This window comes from Corvus cornix, chromosome 19, assembly GCF_000738735.6.
Source record: "Corvus cornix cornix isolate S_Up_H32 chromosome 19, ASM73873v5, whole genome shotgun sequence".
In the NCBI taxonomy this organism is placed as follows: domain Eukaryota; kingdom Metazoa; phylum Chordata; class Aves; order Passeriformes; family Corvidae; genus Corvus; species Corvus cornix.
Window position 1 is genome coordinate 2,892,216 of NC_046348.1, and position 16,154 is coordinate 2,908,369.

Consider the following 16,154-nt stretch of genomic DNA (forward strand, 5'->3'; position numbering starts at 1 on the left):
GTTTGAAAACCCATCCCCATAGCTCTCCTCCACCTCCTTCCACAGCATCTTCTTGGACATCCAGCATGTATACATGAGTTTACCTGGGAGCTCTTGAAGAGAATGTGCATTTGGTAGCATCATCTGGTGTGTTTTTCCCTATACTGTTGATATTCGTAGCTCTTTCTCATGTAGTTGTCTCTTGTTCCTCAATATCACCTGACTTGTTTTGTAGCAGCTCAGGACCAAAGTTGTCCTCCTGGCTGAATCTCCTGTCTTCTGGTACATGTCCTGGACTCTCCTACTGAATCCTTCAACAAAACTGTGCCAGAAATCATCAGTTCACCGGCACCTCATGGAAGAAGGGTCTACATTTTGAAATGTCTTTTACAGTTCTTGGAGGGAGAAGGAAATGCAGGGAATTGTTCTTAGCTCCCCATCAGCTCTATAGGCACTTTGTCCTGCCCCAGGCAGGAGTGCTGATAAACAGGCTGCCCAGCAGTGTGCTTAGTGCCAGGCAGGAGCAGAGCCCCTTCTCAGAGGGTGTTTCTCTTCATGCATGAATCTGCCTTTTCCATCCCATCCCATCCCATCCGATCCCTCTCCCCATCTTCTCCTCACAGCTCTTGTAGCTGAGCATCTCTGTAAGCCTGGCTGCCTTGTCTGAACATAGGATCCTCCATGTGCTGTTCCACCAGCTTGCCATCTTGGCATGAATGCCAGAGTGGGTTTTTTTTGTTTTTGAAAGAGATTCTTTGAATTCAAAACATAGCAAATGCCTGGCAGAGGCAGCTGATGGATTATGCTCTGTGAGGGCTCTGTGCCTGGGACTTCCTCTTCTGTGGTCCTTCCCTGACCTTCCAGCAACAGTGCCAAAAACCTGTTGTGGGTTACAGATCAAAAATGTGTAAGTAGAATAAACCAATTTGCTGGGGTCAAAAAGGGGACAAATGCTTCCGATGCCAACTCACATGTGTGGCCTGAAGACAAACTGTCTGTCTGATAAGCCTGCTACTCCCTGAAAATGGGGCTGGTCAGGAGGAGAGTTCATAGCTGTGTGCTTACGGGTTCTCTAGAAGAGCATGTCTGGTGACGCACACAGCTACATTACACGTTTGTGTGCTAGTAGACCACCACAACCCAGCTGCTTCTTCCATCTGGAGGTTTCCCACTATAGATCATTCTGCTTTCCCTCCTACATTTTGGTTTTAGCTCTAATTTCCCACAAATAAGCCATCAGGGATTTCTTTACCACTCTCCTTCCCCTGAACAAAACTGCTTTCACAGGCTATTTTCACTTACGAAGTAAAGTGCTTGTTCAAGGTCTGTGTGGGTGACTAAATGCTGTTTGCTTTCCAGTGTCAGTCCCTTTCCATATTTGTATTTATCTTGACTGTTCTGGAGAAACGGGGGGAAAATACATTTTCGCTTCAGAACCATCTTGACATTAAGTGGATTTTGTGCCTGTTTCTTCCAAGGCTGTTTGCACTTATCCCAGGGTGGAAATAAAGATGTAAGATCCTGAGCTATCGTAATCCTGTTTGGGTGAACTGGCTGCCTCCAAAGTACGCTGCCTGGTGTTAAAAGCATCTCATTTTTAATTACTACTAATGCTGCTGTTTTGATGGCACTTAGCACTGGATTACCCAAAAGCCTGGCTGTCTCAGGAACACCAGTGTTATCCATAGGCAGTGCAGAGAGGACTCAGGTTTTCCCAAGCCTCATCCAACTCTGCAGAGGCAAGAAGAAACCTGCATTTGCAGCTAACCCTTCTATCCTGGTTGGTTTTATCCGTGGTTTCTAGCCTGTGCTCCACCTCCATCTCCCTGTATCCTGACGAAGGAAGCTCTGTGATGAAATGTTAATGCTCAGATTCTAGCTGTGAGCAGCAGCGCTTACATCCTGCTGTGTAACGTTCCTTGTCATGGGCTGCAGTGCTCGGTGGCTGGGGCAAGCTGCCTTCCCTTCCCTCCCCATGCCAGCTGCTCTGCAGGCCTTGCCACAGCTCTGGCACTGGGCTGTGGGGAGCTGTGCTGGGCATTGCTCCTGCCTTCCCCAGCTCCCAGCACTAAATACCTGGTGTGCTCTATCTCTGATGCTCCTTATCAGCTCCAGGTTTGTTTGCTTGCAGAATTCTCTCAGTGCCTCATCAGATTAGCATGATTTCAAAGTGTTAAGAGCATCAGTGCCTCAAAGAGTTTTGCAGTAGCTTGCCTTGGCCTCAGATTAGATGCAGACATAATAATAATAACAGAAAATAGAATATAGAATAATAGGAAACTGGGTAAAGATGGTTTTCTTTTCTTCCTGGATTAATAATAGAAACATGGAGACCTTTTGGAAAGGAGCAGGGTTTTCTCATGTAGTTGCTTTAATCCTAGCTGTGTCTCTGATGTCTGACTCTTTCATGGGTTCACGTTCAGGAGCAGCGGAGAAAGTCCCCATATCCCATAGCAAAAGCCACATGTGCTTCTCCAGGTCATGGGAAGAGAAGGGCATTCCTGTTTACTCCTGTGGTTGGGGAAAAAGGCCCATCTGAGCAATGTCTCATTTCTCCTGGATGTTTGGAGATGTGATTTGTGTAAAGAAGGGCTGTGAAAGAGGTTACACTGGAGCCAGCCACCGTCATCCCTGCTTCCCTCCCTCCCTCCTTCTCTGAGAGCAACAGTAAAGCATGCTGCATGTATGTGAGTGCTATGTCAGCACATAGGAAACAATGAGATCTTCCTGTTCCTGATAGGAATAAGCAGACCAGTATCTTCATAACATCCCAAATGACAAAGGTGTGCGTGCTGCTGAAGACCATGGTTGGAGACAGCCACCCAGCCCCTGTGAGGATGCTCACTCCTCTGAAGGGAGCTGGTCCTGAGCCTGGTCACAGACCTGGACGCAGCCCTAACCAAGCTGGTGCCTGCCTGAAGTGTTGAGTGGCCAGTTTGCACCTTGTGCCCTCCCACCTCTCACAGGGAGGATCGGCTTACAGAGTATTTTTGCCTTGCTTGGAGTGCTGGGTACAGCAGAAAATAGGCTGATAGTATAACTAGGGAGATACCTGCTGAAAAGAAAATGTGTGCTCTGCTTTCCATGTTCAGGCCATATAACCATTCCCAGGATGCAGTCTCAGCCCCTCCACCTCCCTCTGTCCCCCATTTGCCTGGTTGAAAAAGTATCCAACAGCCACATTCACACTGTATCTTGGGCTCAGCCAGCGCCAGGCATTGACTTTTCTATCCAGAAAGATTTATTGTTATTCCTACTTGTTCTCACCCTTCCCTCACCATCTCCCTTAAAATTCCCACCCCTCAGCTTGCTGAATAATTTCAAAGTGCTAATTGCCCTGCACTGCGGCTGATCCATTGATCTGGAACACAAACAGTCTCAAGGTAATTTTCCATCTGAGCCAGTCTGGGGCTTGTGCAAGTGCTGATGTTTGTTTCCTTGTTTTTTTAATTTCCTGCAAAGAAAAGCTTTTGTGTTGCTCTCCACAAGATGCCTGTGCCTCTGGCTCAGCCAGTGGCTGCTCTGTAAGGCCACGTGGGGCTTGAGGAAAATTGACACTAACAGTACTCAATTCTGTGTAATTGAAGTCTGTGGGTGGAAATTGATAATCCTGCTCCGTCATTTTGTGTCCCTCTATCAAAACTGTCAGCCTAGTCCTTGAGGTATATCAGGTGGCTTTATTGCCCATCTTTAGTCCTGCATTTGGGACAGACAGGGAGCAACTCAGACTCTTTGTCCAGTTATAAAAATACTTGTTCTGCTAGATAAATACTTGGAGGCAGAGGTTGCTGGGGTTTCACATCTCTGAGGATTCAGACATCCCCGATCACAAAACAGCTGACCACAAAATCCAGCACTGGGTCACTACTGGCCGCTGGGAAGTGCATCCTGTACAGCAAAGAGTTAATTTTCCTATGGCCATTGCTTCTAGCAGCCTCAGCAGAAGCTGTGTCTTTGCAGGGTTTGATCCGAGGGGCGGGGGTGTGCGATGATGTAATGTTACCAACTCCCTGTGCTGGTGGGAGGAGGTGAGGTAAAAAATAAACTCATCTGCATTCATTTCTCTCTCCAGCTTGTATGCACTGGTTCGGTTTACCTGGAAGACTTGCTTTCATATTTTTAAATAAAATCAGTGGTTGTTTTTCTTGCCCAGGGTAAGGCTGGTGTGGCAGCACTGGTGCAGAGCAGGACAGGGCCAAAGGGAGCACCCCCTCCCGTGCTGGCAAGGCTGCACCCTGCATGCAGCCCTTTGGGGCAGGGGCGGGATGAGCTGTGCAATCCCATTTCTGGAGGCAGTCTTGTCTGCAGGTGGTGTGTGCATGTAAGTAGAAATGAGTAGCAGTTGTCTACCCCTGAATTACAAGTAGATTTTGAAAAACATAACACCTATCTCCCTCCAGAAAAGCAGCCTGTTCACAGAGTCAGATAAGTTGCCTGTGCCTCAGACCCCTTTGGATGAAATGCTGCAGGCTGAGTCAGAAGGGACAGCTTTAAGGTGGCATGTAACCAGGCAGAGGGGTTGGAGGGGAGAGGGAGTCAGTGGCATTATTTGCAGTCCTTGCCTCTTTCCAGGCTGGCTGGTAGATCCTGTCTGTCTCACAGAGCTGATGCTTTGGCAGGAGGGGAAGGTTCACTCCCAGTAACATCTCTCACACCATGCCTTTGAAGGGGTGCTGGCTGGAGTAACTCAGCCATTGCGTTAAGGACTTCATCTGTAGAAGAGGAGGATCTGCCTGAGTTAGTGTGTGCAGCCCTTACAGTTGTATACTTGGCTTTTCAGAAATGGCAGATTGATGACACCTCTGGAATAATTTGGCACCTCCCAGCCAAGGAAAGATTTTCCCAGTTCAGTCACAGTACTGAATATCCCCTCTGTCCATCCACAAATTCACAGATAGAGTAGGAAAAGGGAAGTGGAAAGACATCTCACCATTTGGAAACTGAGCTGCTGTGAATCCTTTTCCCAGCATCACCCCATGTCACCTGTATGCTTGGCACTGTCAGGGGATGGGAACACATCAGAGCTCAGCTGGCCTGCACAGATGGCATCTGGGAAGGGTCCTGGTTTTTTATGATGATGGGCTCAGATGACAAGAAGACAAAAGGAGTAATTCTTGTGGTGGTGATGGGTTGGGTAGCCAGCCCAGATTTCTCTCAGATTTGTCCACAGATGTGCAAATATGTCTGCACTGTCCTGAAAGTCCCTTTTAAACTGATGTAATTATTTGAGTGGTGCTATGGATCCATTCTGTAGTCTCAGAGCAAGATGGGAATACCCCAGAAATGGACCTGTAATGGATAGCTGTTACTGGACACTATTGGAACTGCCTCTGGTCTGACTCGGTGTGGTGAGTGTTGTGTATCCAAGAACATCTCCAGGAGGGAAGTCTTCTTCTCCACATCCTTTAACTGGAACAAGGGCAGGCAGGCATTTAAGCAAAACAGCTTCAAAAGTTGGAGATCTTGATGTTTTCATGTAAAGTTAATGAATGTTAAAAATGACATTTCTTATTCATTTCCCTGCCTGAGGTCTGCCCGTGGTTCTGGACATGACCTAGGATGTACACAGGACTCTCACTGTGGCGGAACACAGGACTGCAGCAGCACTTCCAGGAACAGCAGTCTTGTGTACCCACCCAGGACACAGCTTCACCTGACTTTTCTGCTTGCCACAACCTTCATATCAGTCCCAGGTGAAGGACCACAGAGAGTCTGGAAGGCTTCCACAAGGCCAGGAGAAAATTATAGCAGCAAAATCCTTGCAAAACCGATACGCATACACTCATCGGATACTAAATACTGGAAAGGGAAAGGGAAAGGGAAAGGGAAAGGGAAAGGGAAAGGGAAAGGAAAGGAAGGCACATCAGTTCTTGTGGGTCTTCAGAGATTTGTACTGGGTGCCTCTGATGAAGCAGCTTCAGCTGCAGCAGGTCTGGTAAATGTGCAGAAGAGCATGCCACTGCTTGGGTATGGGGTTAGTGCAGGACAGGCAGAAACTCTTGGTGGTGTTTCTGGCCTCTGCCTATAATAGTGCAGCACTTGGTGGTTGTTGAACTCAGCTCTTTGTTGAGTCAACACTGGGATGCTAATTCTTTGCTTGAAGGTGGGGAAGCTGAGGTTTGGAGGAATATATGCTGATTTTAAAGGAAATACATTGTGTTTCATATGGTTGAATATCTCTCTCCTTCAAGGGAAACTTGCATTTCAAACACATTCTTTTCCCCTTGGGAATATCTGGCTTTTCTTTAATCTGGCTGCTGTCCAGATGAAGACCAAGGAGTCACTTTTTTTGGGTTTAGGTTGGAACCTAATGGAGAAAAAAGCAGCTGCTTAGATTTCTGCAGCCATTGCTGGTTTTCCTGCTTCAGAGGGATAGGAGAGGTGTGGACACCCCTCAGCTCACTGTCACAGGCACTGCTGGGGATGGTTCTGAGGTGCCACCCTGCTGCAGACACAGGAGGCTTAGGGAAAACAGTGTGAAATGGAAATACCAGCACACAAGTAAAGCAGAGCTCCTTCCTTTAAGTGCACAAGGGTAGCTGGCCAGATCACACCTCCTGAGCTTAATTTTGGTGCTATTACTGTATTATTTGGTGTATTACTGTAACACCCAGGAGCCACAATGCTCTGTGATGCCAGTATTTCACATACTTATTTAGTGCAAGAGAGAAGGACTTTGGCAACCAAATATTTAATGTGAAAGGGAAGCACAGTTATGGGAGAGGATGTGATATGCTCAAGGTCTCACCTCACAAGCTACTGACACTCAAGACAGGTAAGTCATATCTTGTGGGGCCAGACCACTGTGATGGACTCACAGCATCCATTTGCAGCCATTGCCACTGCCCCAACATTCCTGCACGTGGATTGTCTGTCTGGCAGAAACAAGGCATGTGTGAAACAGCCTGCAGCTCTACTTAAACATCAAAGCCAGAAGCCAGCTGGGCAAGGAGTATAAAAAAGTCTGGAGGAAGGAGAGAAAGGCTGCACAGAAATTGTGCATTTATGAATGCAGCACATTTCTTGCCTCTGCTTCTTACGGTCAGCAAGAGCAGCAGAGAGTATTAATCTGGCTTTTGCTGCTTTTTGCATTCACAACAGGCTTCAACAATAATATTCACTTTAATTTAGCTCTTCTCCAGAAATGGGCTTTTCAGTTTCTTCTGCTTGCCTGTATTCGTGCAGTAGAGAGATCCTGAACAGCTTCTATTAGGTAAAAGTCACTGGTTTTTCCAATCCCAGTGGTGTGCCAGGTGTCTTGGATTGCTGGAACTAGCCCAAATTCCTGTCTGCACCCTTAACTGGGAAACAGGGATGGGGATGAGCAGGGGACTCCAGACGTGTAAATAGATCAGTCAGCCACATGGCGTCATCTCTGCTCTGTACAAATACAGTTGAGGACATGCTGAGCAAAAAAAAAAAAATTAATTAGCACATGCTCCTTCGCCAGCTCTGGAACTAGCATAAATACATTCCTACTTGTGCTGCTTTTAGCAGACTAGCTACTAAACTTTCTAGGACAGTGCCACACCTCAGGATCTGCCTCATCTCATTCCTCAAAATCTACGAAGGCTGCGTGTCCATGCCAGCAGAGGTGAGGATCCCTTTAGCATCTACTGAGAAAGTGGTGCCTGTGTTCCTAGATAGGTAAAGAGAACCAACACCATACTGTGGTAGAAGCAAAGAGGGAGAAATATAGTCTTCAGCTTGCCTAATTCCCGCAATTAGAAGCTTTCAAACAGAAACAGAATACACAGATGTTCGCAGAAGGATTGCAAAGCCAAAATAGGGCGGGCCCCCTCTTGGGCCCTTCTTTTATTCGGAAACGGGAAAGGGGCGGACTGGGGGCGGACCCGGGGTGAGCGGCCAGTCAGACACTGCTGGAGAGTTTGAGTTACATTCGGTTTTGCCCGCGCTTGGAACAAAGGAGTTCAGAACACATGGCAGAGGCAAGGCCTGGCTTGTCTTGGGGAGGGGGAAGGGAAGCTCGGAACAGGCAGCAACACCATGCTGTCCTCCTCCATTATCCCAGGGCATGGATGTTGTGCCTGGGATGTCTTTGTAATTGTACCATTAGTGGTAAAAATACAGATTTCTCCATCTTTGAACATGACAAATCCAGTGCTTTCCTGTCAGACTTTCCTATCTCATGCAGGTACATGGGCAGATGTATAACAGTGGAGAAGCTTTACAGCAGTGTAGTCTCCCTTCCCTAAATTTTTTTATAAAGGCCTTGCTTGGGAGCTGCTGGATCATAGTGCCTGCAGAAATAGTTGTGGTCTGGGGCATAGTGAATGGGATAGTTGAGGAAAAGTAGGTACTTTACATAAAACGTTTCCATCTGTTTCAGAATATTCACTTGCCCCTGCAAACTGTTTACACGGACAGTGAAGCTTCAATGAAGATGGCTGAGATTATATAGTGTCTGCTGTAGCTTCTGAGGTGGCTGTAAATACCCAGTGTTAAATCCCTTGATGTGTTAGCAGTCATTTCTCTCTCTTTGAGAACAGGGCTTGAAAAAATGCCCCAATTGACCTCAAGTGCTCTTTGAAGCAGATTTTTGAGTCTACTAATTTTTATAAAATAAAGGTGGGATTAATGTGTTTATGATTTCCCTCTAGTAAAGGGCTTAGAGGACTCCCTTCTGTGTGATTAATAACAGTGGTTTCCATTAAATGGACATAGGACCCAGAGCCACATGTGTAATTCCCTGTGTACGTAATATGTCCTATTCACATGAATAGTTGAAAATTCAAAATGGTTATTGTACCAGGTGGAGCTTGAATTGAATTGTCAGGACAACATGAGAAAATTGCACTGAGTACATTCACCCATCCTACAGTGTAAATCCATAAATAGCCTTTAGTGTTAATTACTCCATAAATTGAAAGAAAATCTGTAACAGGAGACAAGGACTAGTACAAATAAATGTCATGCAAGAAGTGAGGGAAGATGCACTGCTTGAAGTTGCTTTGGGAATGCTCCTAGGAGGCGTGGGTCTGGGGAGAGCTGGTCTGTTCCAGATGCTCTGAGACAGCTGCTCAGAGCTCAGGGAGAGGGACTTTGACAGACTCAGGGTGCTTGCTTTTCCCTAGAGTGTGTTCTTGTTTGCTTACTTCTGGTTTTCATTTTCTTTCTTTTCCTCTGTCTGTTTGTCTGTTTGCCTTTTATGTTCTTGATAGTGAAAATTAAGAGACCTTTGCTTTTCAAACCTACCTAATTATCCCTGGAATAGCACTAGCACAAACAGCTTCCTCCCTTAGAGTCAAAGCAAAGATGCTCAAAGAGGCCAGAACAAAACTTCCCAGTCCCTTCCATTCTAACCTGTTTTTAGAAATTCAAGTCTTTGTGCAGGAATTTTCTATGCTGCTTTGAGTTAGCTGTGAAATGCTTCAGTTGTGAGATGTATATAAACATTCGCTGAACAGGTCAGCTGGTTCTTGAGAGCAAGATTTAGAAGAAATAGGTGGTTTGTATCCACTTTATGGGTAGGAAACTGAGGCACAGAAACATTGAGGCCAGATATATATAAAATGTCAAGCTGTTACTTCCTCACTACAGAGTGCGTGATTTTATGAACTTAACTATGTTCTTTTGACAGTTGTGTGAGTAGGATAATACCTAAATAGGAAATGAGATGACAAGTTTCACAGCTTCCATGTTAAGGGTATTTGGAATAAAAAAAACCTCTCAGTTTTGCATGCTCTGTTAGGAGAAAGTGTCAGAAGCACAGAAGCACAAAGTTAGAGGTGGCAAGGTTCCCTGCCTGTGGATCCAGTCCTACAGAGGTGCCCAGGCAGATGCCCAGGTGCATCCAGAGGAAATCTGAGATGCACAAAGAGTAATAAAAGACACATAAATTAAAGTTTGAGTCTACTAATTTTTATAAAATAAAGGTGGGATGAATGTGTTTGTCTTTCCCTCCAGTAAAGGGCTTAGAGGATTCCCTTGTCTTCTGTCCCTGTCGCTGTGATCCTGGAGAAACCTGCTGTCATATTTGCTGATAGCACTCGGTATCTAATGGACATGTGGAGGTTTAAAAATCCCTGCCATGCACTGGATGTCTCACTGCCGGCGCATGTGTGTGAGCCTGAGCCCAAAGGCGCTGCAGGCAGAGAGGCAGTGCTGGAGGCACTGCGCTCCTCATGTCACAAGTCATGTTTGCAGGGCTGACTTCTGTTCCTGCCTCTGGCACAGCATCTCTGGTTGCCCAGAGAGGTGGTGGATGCCCCGTCCCTGGACACATTCAGAGTTGGGTTGGACAGGACTTGGAGCAAACTGCTCTAGTTGAAGACATCCCTACCCATTGCAGGAAGGTTGCACTAGATGGCCTGTAAAAGCAAGGAATGTGGCATTCTGCAGGAAAAACTTCTGTGCTTCCAGAGTAGCAAGGACCAGAACACACAAAGCTGGACATTGGGCCATTGGACAAACTTTAGAGCTCTTTCTGGATTTTAGCACACTATTGAAACTGATAAATAAATATCTTTATCCTGCTTTAACCCCTTTCACACAGCTTTCTGGAAGCGAGAAGCAAGAGTACTCAATTTCCCAACATTAAAGGAATGTTCACTTCGCCTGATTTCTCAAAAGAAACGAGATTCAGGTGTTACCTTCCACCCACTCTCCCTTCAAGATTTTGAGCTCATGTAGCCAGTTTCCACAGTGCCTGCAAGAATAAAAGTTTCCTAAAATGTTTCCTGAGCAGAGATATCCAGGTCAAACACGTGTGTTTTATGCAGATGTCAGGGAAACTACACCAGTTGGGTGTTGGCAGTGGGCTCTGGGCATCTTAGCTCCCTGCTGGTGGTTGGGGCACGGCACACTCACCCAGCAGCTGCCACCTGCCACACCCAGTGGCCTCTCCAGGCCCTCCAGTGTGGTGAGGCTGACAGAGAAGTCAGAAAGATGCCTAGGCTTTGGATCAGGCTTTACAACCTTGGATAATCCCTCGCTTCGTTTTAAGATGGGATTTTAAAACTGCAGAGCAATGAAAAGCTTCGACTGGGGAGTGGGAAGAGAACCTTTAATAAACATGAAGATCCTATTAAATACACATATACACATAAACTGTGTTGCCACTTGGCAGCAGTGGGTGACAGCTCTCCCAATTTATCGTGACTTCTGCAGTTGGCAGCACTTTTATTTTTAATGACTTACCATTGGAGTCCTGTTACTGCAGGAGCCTCTTCCTCTATCTTTTAAATGCAAGCCAGAGTCTAGCTGCCATTTTTGCAGAAGGAAACTATAAAAGCTGAAATTAAAACAGTGTAAGGTTTCTAAAGCCAGAAGCCTGGTCAGAAAATCCACAATATTTTTTATTTTCATTATTTTTCAATATTCGGAGTTAACTGTGGGTACAAATGTAAGCCTCATAATGATGATGAATCAAATGAGCAATTGGTTCATTCAGAGCACCAGAACAAACTGGGGAGTAGCACATCACTCAGAGCACTCTGCTATAATGTAAAAATTTGTGTGCTGGGTGAAGATGAGTGCTTAGGAGATGATCTAACATACCACACCGAAGGAACAAACCAGCTGAGGGTCTTCATTTCTCTCCAAGCACTATGATAAATCCATCATTTATCTACAGTTTCACTTGGAAGCTGAGAGGTGTCCTGAAGTGGGTATCTGATTGCCATAAAGTTGGAAGAGTCCACAGAAAACAGCTCACAAGGTGTCTTTGTGGAGGAAGGGAGTTAGTTAGCAGCGCACTGAACAGGATTCATCCAGCTATCAGTGTGGCTAGGTGAAATGCATTTCTGTTGTGGAACTGTGCATTTTCCAGTTATTTCCCCCTTAACTATAACTTTTTCATGAGAAGTGTGAACCCATTTAAACTAGGTACAGAAAGGGGAAAAAAGTTCTGGTGGTGTTGCCCTTTCTCAGAGCATTTTGCACGTTTTCCAGTGTCCTTTTGGAGAGGTGGGGCTCTCTCCCAGTGCTGTGCCTCCTGCTATGCAGGGTGTTTGAAACTGAGGGGTCTTCAGGGTAGAAAATGTAGACAGAAAAAATGTTGTTTTCCTAATGTTGTGCAGACTGGTACTGTCAGACTGACTCTTTGGTCAGGGTTGTAAACCAGGAGATCTTCCTTCCCTGCTTTCTGTGACTTCCTTGGCTGCTTGCAGAGACCCTTGAGCTGGAATGTTGTCATCATCCCAGCAAGGATAGTTTAGGAGTGTCACATGGAGCACCAGCTCACAGTACTTACAGCGGCAGCAATTCAATCGTATTTGGGTTTCAGCCAATGTTTGTCCTCCTTGGCAATGGTATTGATTATTGGAGCTCAGGAGCCAATCATGGCCGATATGATACTCACTACCTCACATCCCAGGCTGACATGTGTTAGGGAGGCTGCTCTACTTCAGCTGGGGCTGCCAAATGGGCCAGTGAGGCTGTGGACAGACTCCATATCTTGTAAGTCACCTGTGCTGTGAATAAGCAGTTACGCCCTAAGTGTTATTTGACATGTTGGCTGGGTTTGGTTTGCACAGGGACTGGCATTAGTTTGATACCTGTGCCAATGGAGAGCAGCCCCACAGTTTGTGGAGCCCACCAGCACTTGGTACCCAGCACTGCATTGCCAGAGCAAATCATCCTGAACTATCACAATGATCACATCTTGTTGAGACTGTGGTGTTCGATGCCAGAGACCATGGATGGAATGACAGCTTGAGTCTGGAAGCCTGCTTTTCCAGACTGTGGTAGTTGTCATGTTGGGCAGCAAATGATGGTTACAGAGCCTGCAGGCAGCTGGTGCCTTCTGCTACCAGCTCTGCAAAGCCTTACACAGCAAAACCAGAAAAATCTTAGGGCTTCATCCCAATGAAAGGTCAAAATGAAAACCCTGATTATAGTAAACTAAGCCCACATCTCTGACCTTTTGGAGTCTTTCTCAGCTAGAGTTGAGATATCCTCCATGATCAGAAGTGGGAGTGACTGCACTCTGATAAACCAGTTGCAAGAGAATCTTGAGAGCCCAGCAGAGAAATTTCTGTCCGGTGGGAGGACAAGGCATGTGACAATGCTGAAGCTGTGGGGGCCTGGAGCTCTGTTCTCCTGTGGGGAAAGTGGTGTCAGTGGTGAGTTGGTACTGAAACATGGGCAATTCCTCATTTTGCTCTTTATTTATTACCTTATTCTGCCTCGCTGAGTCTGCGCTGTTACAACTGGTGGTTTTGGCTCTCTTTGGGTTTACAGCATTCAACAGCTTCCTGGCAAAGCACCATCCCACATGGCTTATTGAACACTATTTAGATGAATTTGTTGAACCTTCAGCCTGGGTTTGTTTCATTAAAATTTGGGCTGTACTTTTCCATCTGGTTGCCTCGTGGAAACAGTGTCCAAAATTGGTATTTCAATCACTTCCTATATATTTTTCCAAGTTAATTGAATCATAAGAAGCAGCTTACTTAAGTGAATGGAGTGGCCTTTGTCACACTTCATAGGGCCTGTTAAACACATAAACCCAAAATTTATTAACACTTCTGAGTAATTACAAGTGCTATGAGCAAATCAGCCTGCCTTCCCCCTGAGGAGAGCTTGATGAGGTCTTCTTGGGGCAGCTCATCCAGCGCGGCTGCTGTTGGAGTGAAACGGGATAATGCCTCTGTCCACCATGAAATACTGCATCTTCCATCACATCCCTGGCCCAAAATTGTGTTTGAACTGATATTTAATGAACTGCAGTCCTTGTCACCTGTACAAAGCGCAAATGTCATCTACTGTGTTTATAGAAAGGGAAATGAGTTTTGCTCTCACTGCCACTAGTGAGTCATTAGTGGACTTGAGCATACCTGGGATGTGCCCACTGCAGGTGGGATCAGTTGGTGAGAACAGGACCCTGAAGCATATGTAGCTCAGCAGCAGTTGTTTTGAGCCCTAGCTTCTCCATGCCAGGTGATGCAGGAAGCTTGGGTTTAGAGGTGCTTTTCTGATGCAAAGGGCTGATGAGAAAATGGTATTTTTTTGCAATAATTTGCTGCAAGCAACTTGCACTGGTCTCTCTGACATAACGTGCTGGTGATTAATGTACAAACTCACCCCCTCTCCCTGGTGTCTAGTTTTCATTCCAGTAAGCTCTGATTATTAAAAAAGAAACATTGGCTTATGAAGCTAAACATCAAAATACAGAAGCAGAAACCTCAGTATCCCCACTGTTTGCAGTGTGTTTGCTCAGGGTTGTTTTCATGCCATACGCAATTGAGGTTATTGAGGAGAGCAAAATGAATAGTGTTTGTTATTCAGTTCATTTTGGGTTTTCAGTGCTGTCAGTGTCTCAGAGAAGTGGTGCCTGAGGATTCAGAGAGGGTGAGGTTAGGAATTTATTACACGGTGTCTGGGGCTGTACAGAAACAACTCCCAAAGGTCTCGCTGAAGGAGAAAGAAAGGATACTGCATGGAGGAGCCAAGAGTGTGTGGTCATGGGGACATGTGAGCACTTGCCTACAGTACCAGAGTGCTGACTGCAAGAGCAGTGATGCTGGGGTTTATGCTTTCAGACTCCTGGGCTGCATCTCACCTCTGAGCTAAGTGTATAGGCCTCCCCTAGGATGTCTGCTGTGTCCTTGCTGGCTGGATCTGCATCTGAGATCAGGTTCCTTACACCAAGTAGATTTAGCTGGGATTATGCATTTGTTCGTTGGGATCTGGATCTGACCTGTTTGTTTCTATAATTTGCCAAACAAAAATCTGAAGTCCAGAGAATCCTAGAGCAGTGTATGCCTTCATTCCAGAGTCTGCATCTGGTTTTCTGGGCTGTCAATAGATTAAGGGTTTTTTAAAACAGTTAATAATTTGCATTAAATGGTTAGCTGCAGATTTTTAACTACTTAACCACAACAGATTAGAAGCAAGTGGAATGGAATTATTCTTAGTATTTTCCATTTCCAAAGTAATTTGCATTATCTTAGTATGTGCTTACCTTGCAATCCTAGTATATGTGTTACACCATCCATCCCTTGCAGAGCTGTGTGGCTCTTATGCTTTAGAGATGGAGGCAGGAGCCCACAGATGCATAGTGTGCCTGCTCTGCATCTTCAAAGACTAGTGATAGTGCCCAGGCTACTCTGTCAACCTCATCTCAAGTCCAGGAGTACAAAATTTGGGTTTAGATTAGAGTGGGAAAATGGAAACAAAAGAGGACAGAACAGCTTGAGTAAAATGTTTGGAGAAATTGTATGATAGAGATTTAAATCAAAGACCAATGTGCTGCTTTGAAAGTAAACCAGTGGGAGAATCCCCACAGAATTACCTTGAGAGCGATTTCAGGTTGGAGTTATAATTTAATAGAAAGATTACAATAAATACAATGATACACAGAAGATTGCAACAAAGAGTACAACCTGGCACCCTGTTGGTCAGGGTGCTGATTGCAGTCCTGTCAAGTGATGGTTGCAGTCAAAAGCAGTGGTCCTTTGGAAGTTCTGATCCTCTGGATCCGTTCAGTGGTGGTGATGCTGGTGTCCCAAGCCCACAAACCTCAAGATTATATACGCTCAGGTTCAGGCAGGAATGCTCAGTACCTCCCCCAGGGCAGGGAGTTTCACAGTGGAATGATGTCATACTGTGAGTCATAGGATATTTTTTGAGAGTTCTTGATGGTCGAAGTTACAGCTCCTATTCTGGTGGTGCCCATTGAGGCCCAGTAGCAGAGATGACCCCTTCAGGATGGGTGTGACTGTGCTGGTACTTCCCCAGAGGGGAGTTACCACAGCTGAGTCATTGGTGTGAAGAAGAAACACTACCCTGCCTCGAAGGATTTGCCTCTTCTCCCTTATCTCATTTAACACCCAGCTGATAGCCTGAGGTGTCAGGTGTGCAGGAGTGTGCTGGGCAGCTCCTGCAAACGACCCATCATTAACAGTTTGTCAGGAATGATGTAGAGGGAAGTGGAATACACAGTTTGTTACCGCCCACACTGGCACTCTCCTTTTGTAACCACGACGACCACAGGCTGTTTCCACTTGGGAAGGTCAACAGAGCTGGTCACTGGTATCCAAGTGAATTGCTGAGTCTCCTGCAGTTCTCCGTGTTGTCCTTGACAATCTGTATGAATCCTGCCATGGCAATTGATGCAATCAGTACATGAAAGAGTGTCACAGTATGAGCCTGTGGAGCAGCATGGGAAGCCCAGGAGGTTGGCTGGATAAGGGGGCTCATCTCACTCCTTG

At 45.9% G+C, this 16,154-nt stretch overlaps 1 protein-coding gene across 4 annotated transcripts in view; it reads left to right on the forward strand.

Annotated features, from left to right (window-relative positions):
* Positions 1-16,154, forward strand: part of CASTOR2 (cytosolic arginine sensor for mTORC1 subunit 2) — a 143,022-nt gene that overhangs the window by 104,941 nt on the left and 21,927 nt on the right. The window lies entirely within an intron of this gene.